Here is a 6187-nt window from a genome sequence, read left to right as displayed (position 1 = left end):
TGAGTGCAGGGAGGTCAGAATCCAACAGTATCAGCAGTCCTTCTTTAACCTCTGAATCTGATTTTTGCTCAGGTCCCTCAATTTCAGTCAGAAAATACCTGAAATCACAGAAAAACACACAAACTCATAGTAAAGTCGAGAAATGTGAATTTAACATAAAAACTAATAAAAACATCCCTAAAAGTAACTAGATCCTATTAAAAACATACTAAAAACAATGCCAAAAAGCGTATAAATTATCCGCTCATCACAACACCAAACTTAAATTGTTGCTTGTCCCCAAGCAAATGAAAATCAAATAAGATAAAAAGAAGAGAATATACTATAAATTCCAAACTATCAATGAAACATAGCCCCAATTAGATGAGCGGGACTTGTAGCTTTTTGCCTCTTGAATAGTTTTGGCATCTCACTTTATCCATTGAGGTTCAGAATGATTGGCATCTATAGGAACTTAGAGTTCAGATAGTGTTATTGATTCTCCTAGTTCAGTATGTTGATTCTTGAACACAGCTACTTTATGAGTCTTGGCCGTGGCCCTAAGCACTTTGTTTTCCAATATTGCCACCGGATACATAAATGCCACAGACACATAATTGGGTGAACCTTTTTTGATTGTGACTCAGCTTTGCTAAAGTCCCCAATTAGAGGTGTCCAGGGTTCTTAAGCACACTCTGTTTTTGCTTTGGACCTTGACTTTAACCGCTCAGTCTCAAGTTTTCACTTGACACCTTCACGCCACAAGCACATGGTTAGGGACAGCTTGGTTTACCCGCTTAGGCCAGGATTTTACTCCTTTAGGCCCTCCTATCCACTGATGCTCAAAGCCTTGGGATCCTTTTTATTACCCTTGCCTTTTGGTTTTAAGGGCTATTGGCTTTTTGCTCTTGCCTTTTGGTTTTAAGAGCTTTTGGCTTTTTCTGCAAGCTTTGTATTCACTGCTTTTTCTTGCTTCAAGAATCATTTTCATGATTTTTCAGATTATCAAATAACATGTCTCCTTGTCATCATTCTTTCAAGAGCCAACATATTTAACATTCTTAAACATCAAATTCAAAAGACATATGCACTGTTCAAGCATTTATTCAGAAAATAAAAAGTATTGTCACCACATCAAAATAATTAAACTAGTTTCAAGGATGAATTCGAAACCATGTACTTCTTGTTCTTTTGTTTTTAAAACATTTTTCATTCAAGAGAGGTGATGGATTCATATTCACTACTTTAAGGCATAAACACTTAAATACTAATGATCATGTAATAAGACACAAACATAAATAAACATAAAGCTCAAAAATCGAAAAATAGTAAATTTAAGAACAAGGAATGAGTCCACCTTAGTGATGGTGGCGTTTTCTTCTTGAGGAACCAATGATGTCCTTGAGCTCTTCTATGTCTCTTCCTTGTCTTTGTTGCTCCTCCCTCATAGCTCTTTGATCTTCTCTAATTTCATGGAGGATGATGGAGTGCTCTTGGTGTTCCACCCTTAGTTGTCCCATGTTGGAACTCAGTTCTCCTAGGGAGGTGTTGATTTGCTCCCAAAAGTTCTATGGAGGAAAGTGCATCCCTTGAGGCATCTCAGGGATTGCTTGGTGATGAGCTTCTTCATGCGTCTCTTGAGTTCCATGAATAGGCTCTCTTGTTTGTTCCATCATTTTCTTAGTGATGGGCTTGTCCTCATCAATGAGGATATCTCCCTCTATGTCAATCCCAGCTGAATTGCATAGATGGCAAATGAGGTGAGGAAAAGCTAACCTTGCCATAGTGGAGGACTTGTCAGCCACCTTGTAGAGTTCTTGAGGTATAATCTCATGAACCTCCACCTCTTCTCCAATCATGATGCTATGGATCATGATGGCCCAGTCTATAGTAACTTCAGACCGGTTGCTAGTGGGAATGATTGAGCGTTGAATGAACTCCAACCATCCTCTAGCTACAGGCTTAAGGTCCAGTCTTCTCAGTTGAACCGGTTTGCCTTTTGAGTCAATCTTCCATTGAGCTCCTTCCACACATATGTCCATGAGGACTTGGTCCAACCTTTGATCAAAGTTGACTCTTCTTGTGTAGGGGCGTGCGTTCTCTTCCATCATTGGCAAGTTGAATGCCAACCTCACATTTTCTGGACTAAAATATAAGTATTTCTCCCGAACCATGGTGAGATAATTCTTTGGGTTCGAGTTCTTACTTTGATCATGGTTCCTAGTGATCCATGCATTAGCATAGAACTCTTGAACCATTAGAATTCCGACTTGTTGGATGGGGTTTGTTAGAACTTCCCAACCTCTTCTATGGATCTCATGTCGGATCTCCGGATACTCATTTTTCTTGAGTTTGAAAGGGACCTCAGGGATCACCTTCTTCTTGGCCACAACATCATAGAAGTGGTCTTGATGGGCTTTGGAGATGAATCTTTCCATCTCCCATGACTCAGAGTTGGAAGCTTTTGTTTTCCCTTTCCCTTTTCTAGAGGATTCTCCGGTCTTAGGTGCCATCAATGGTAATGGAAAAACAAAAATATTATGCTTTTACCACACCAAACTTAGCATATTGCTCGCCCTCGAGCAAGAGAAGAAAGAAGAGATGAAGAAGAAGAAGAAATGGAGGAGAGGGAGAGAGGTTTATGTTTCGGCCAAGAAGAGGAAGAGAGGGTTGTGTTGTGTGAAAATGAAGAAGAATGGAGGGGTTTATATAGTGGAGGGAGAGGGGTTAGGTTCTTATTGGGAAGAGAGGATGAATGAGAAGAGGGAAGAGTATGAGTGGAGGTAGGTGGGGATCCTGTGGGGTCCACAGATCCTGAGGTGTCAAGGAATTGCATCCTTGCACCAATTAGGCATGTAAAATGCCTTTGCATGCAATTCTGGCGTTTAAACGCCAAATTGATGCTTGTTCTGGGCGTTCAGCACCCAGATGCAGCATGTTTCTAGCGTTGAACGCCAGTTCTATGCTTGTTTCTGGCGTTCAGCGCCAGCTTTCCTCAGTGTGCATTCCTGGCATCTGAACGCCAGAATGTTGCTTGTTTTGGGCGTTCAACGCCAGATCCATGCTCTGTTCTGCCGTTGAACGCCAGCCAGATGCTCCTTACTGGCGTTTAAACGCCAGTAAGCCCTTCCTCCGGGGTGTGATTTTTCTTCTGCTGTTTTTGATTCTGTTTTTGATTTTTCTATTTATTTTGTGACTCCACATGATCATGAACCTAATAAAACATGAAAGAACAATAAAATAAAAATAAAATTAGATAAATAAAAATTGGGTTGCCTCCCAACAAGCGCTTCTTTAATGTCAATAGCTTGACAGTGGGCTCTCATGGAGCCACACAGGTGATCAGATCAATTTTATAGACTCCCAACACCAAACTTAGAGTTTGGATATGGGAGTTCAATATCAAACTTAGAGTTTGGCTGAGGCCTCCCAACACCAAACTTAGAGTTTGACTGTGGGGGCTTTAGTTTACTCTGTACTGAGAGAAGCTTACTGTGCCTCTTTTCCATGTTTACAGAAGGATGACCTTGAGTTTTAAACACAAGGGAGTCCTCATTCAATTGAAGGACTAGTTCACCTCTGTCAACATCAATCACAGCTCTTGCTGAGGCTAGGAAGGGTCTTCCAAGAATGATGGATTCATCCTCATCCTTCCCAGTATCCAAGATTATGAAATCAGCAGGGATGTAAAGGCCTTCAACCTTTACTAACACGTCCTCTACTTGTCCATAAGCCTCTTTTCTTGAGTTGTCTGCCATCTCTAATGAGATTCTGGCAGCTTGCACCTCAAAGATTTCCAGTTTCTCCATTACAGAGAGTGGCATGAGGTTTATCCCCGACCCAAGGTCACACAGAGCCTTCTCAAAGGTCATGGTGCCTATGGTACAAGGTATTAGGAACTTTCCAGGATCCTGTTTCTTCTGAGGCAATCTCAGTTTATCAAATGCATTTAGTTCATTGGTGAATAAGGGAGGTTCATCTCCCCAAGTTTCATTACCAAATAAATTGGTATTCAGCTTCATGATTGCACCAAGGAACTTGGCAACTTGCTCTTCAGTAACATCCTCATTCTCTTCTGAAGAGGAATACTCATCAGAGCTCATGAAGGGCGTAAGGAGGTTTAATGGAATCTCTATGGTCTCTAGATGAGCCTCAGAGTCCTTTGGTTCCTCAAAGGGAAACTCCTTGTTGATCACTGGACATCCCAGGAGGTCTTCCTTACTGGGATTCACGTCCTCCCCTTCCTCCTTGGATTCGGCCATGATGGTTAGATCAATGGCCTTGCACTCTCCTTTTGGATTTTCTTCTGTAATGCTTGGGAGAGCATTAGGAGGGGTTTCAGTGATCTTCTTACTCAGCTGGCCCACTTGTGCCTCCAAATTTCTAATGGAGGACCTTGTTTCATTCATGAAACTTAGAGTGGCCTTAGATAGATCAGAGACTAAGTTTGCTAAATTAGAGGTACTTTGTTCAGAGTTCTCTGTCTGTTGCTGAGTGGATGATGGAAAAGGCTTGCTATTGCTAAACCTGTTTCTTCCACCATTATTAAAGCCTTGTTGAGGCTTTTGTTGATCCTTCCATGAGAGGTTTGGATGATTTCTCCATGAGGGATTATAGGTGTTTCCATATGGTTCACCCATGTAATTCACCTCTGCTATTGCAGGGTTCTCAGGATCATAAGCTTCTTCTTCAAAAGATGCCTCTTGAGTACTGTTGGATGCAGCTTGCATTCCATTCAGACTCTGAGAAATCATATTGACTTGCTGAGTCAATATTTTGTTCTGAGCCAATATGGCATTCAATTTATCAATTTCAAGAACTCCCTTCTTCTGAGGCGTCCCATTACTCACATGATTCCTCTCAGAAGTGTACATGAACTGGTTATTAGCAACCATGTCAATGAGTTCTTGAGCTTCTACAGGCATTTTCTTTAGGTGAATGGATCCACCTGCAGAAGTATCCAATGACATTTTAGCTAATTCAGACAGACCATCATAGAATATATCCAGGATGGTCCATTCTGAAAGCATGTCAGAAGGACACTTTTTGGTCAGTTCCTTGTATCTCTCCTAAGCTTCATAGAGGGATTCACCTTCTTTTTGTCTGAAGGTTTGAACATCCACTCTAAGCTTACTCAGCTTTTGAGGAGGAAAGAACTTGGCTAAGAAAGCCTTGACCAGCTTATCCCAAGAGTTCAGGCTATCTTTAGGTTGAGAATTCAACCATATTCTAGCTTTGTCTCTCACAGCAAAAGGGAAAAGCATGAGCCTGTAGACTTCAGGATCTACTCCATTAGTCTTAACAGTATCACAGATATGCAAAAATTCAGTTAAGAACTGAAAAGGATCTTCAGATGGAAGTCCATGGAACTTGCAGTTTTGTTGCATCAGAGAAACTAATTGAGGTTTAAGCTCAAAATTGTTTGCTCCAATGGTAGGAATTGAGATGCTTCTTCCATGTAAATTGGAATTAGGTGCAGTAAAGTCACCAAGCATCCTCTTTGCATTATTATTATTTTCGGCTGCCATCTCCTCTTCCTGTTCAAAAATTCATGTAAGGTTGTCTCTGGATTGTTGTATTTTAACTTCTCTTAGTTTCCTTTTCAGAGTCCTTTCAGGTTCAGGATCTGCTTCAACAAGAATGTTCTTGTCCTTGCTCCTGCTCATATGACAAAGAAGGGAATAACAAAGAAAATATGGAATCCTCTATGTCACAGTATAGAGATTCCTTTGTGTGAGTAGAAGAAGAAAAGAATGTAATGTAAAGAAAGAGAAGGGAGGAGAACACGAGGGTGAGGAGAGCAGAGATATGAGATGAAGAGAAGTGTTAGTAGGTAATTAAATAAATAGAAGAAGATGAGGGAGAGGGAATTTCGAAAATTAATTTTGAAAAAGAGTTAATGATTTTCGAAAATTAAGATAAAATTAAAATTAAAATTAAAAATTAAAACAATTAATTAATTAAAAAGAATTTTTGAAAAAGAGGGAGGTATTTTCGAAAATTAGAGAGGGATAGTTAGTTAGGTAGTTTTGAAAAAGATAAGAAACAAACAAAAAGTCAATTAGTTAGTTGAAAAAGATTTGAAATTCAATTTTGAAAAGATAAGAAGATAAGAAGTTAGAAAAGATATTTGAAAAAGATAGGATAAAAAGATATTTTTGAAAAGATATGATTGAAATTAGTTTTGAAAAAGATTTGATTTTAAAAA

The 6187-nt window shown here is 39.7% G+C and overlaps 1 non-coding gene across 1 annotated transcript; it reads left to right on the top strand.

Annotated features, from left to right (window-relative positions):
* Positions 1-5003: 5003 nt before the first annotated feature.
* Positions 5004-5111, top strand: LOC148544882 (small nucleolar RNA R71). The gene has a single exon (XR_015900372.1). It is a non-coding gene; the product is annotated as a small nucleolar RNA R71 (small nucleolar RNA).
* Positions 5112-6187: the final 1076 nt, after the last annotated feature.

This window comes from Arachis ipaensis, chromosome B9, assembly GCF_059453495.1.
Source record: "Arachis ipaensis isolate K30076 ecotype BB chromosome B9, ASM5945349v1, whole genome shotgun sequence".
Lineage (NCBI taxonomy): Eukaryota > Viridiplantae > Streptophyta > Magnoliopsida > Fabales > Fabaceae > Arachis > Arachis ipaensis.
Note: the sequence above shows the minus strand (reverse complement) of the source record. Positions and strands in the feature narration are given on the sequence as shown.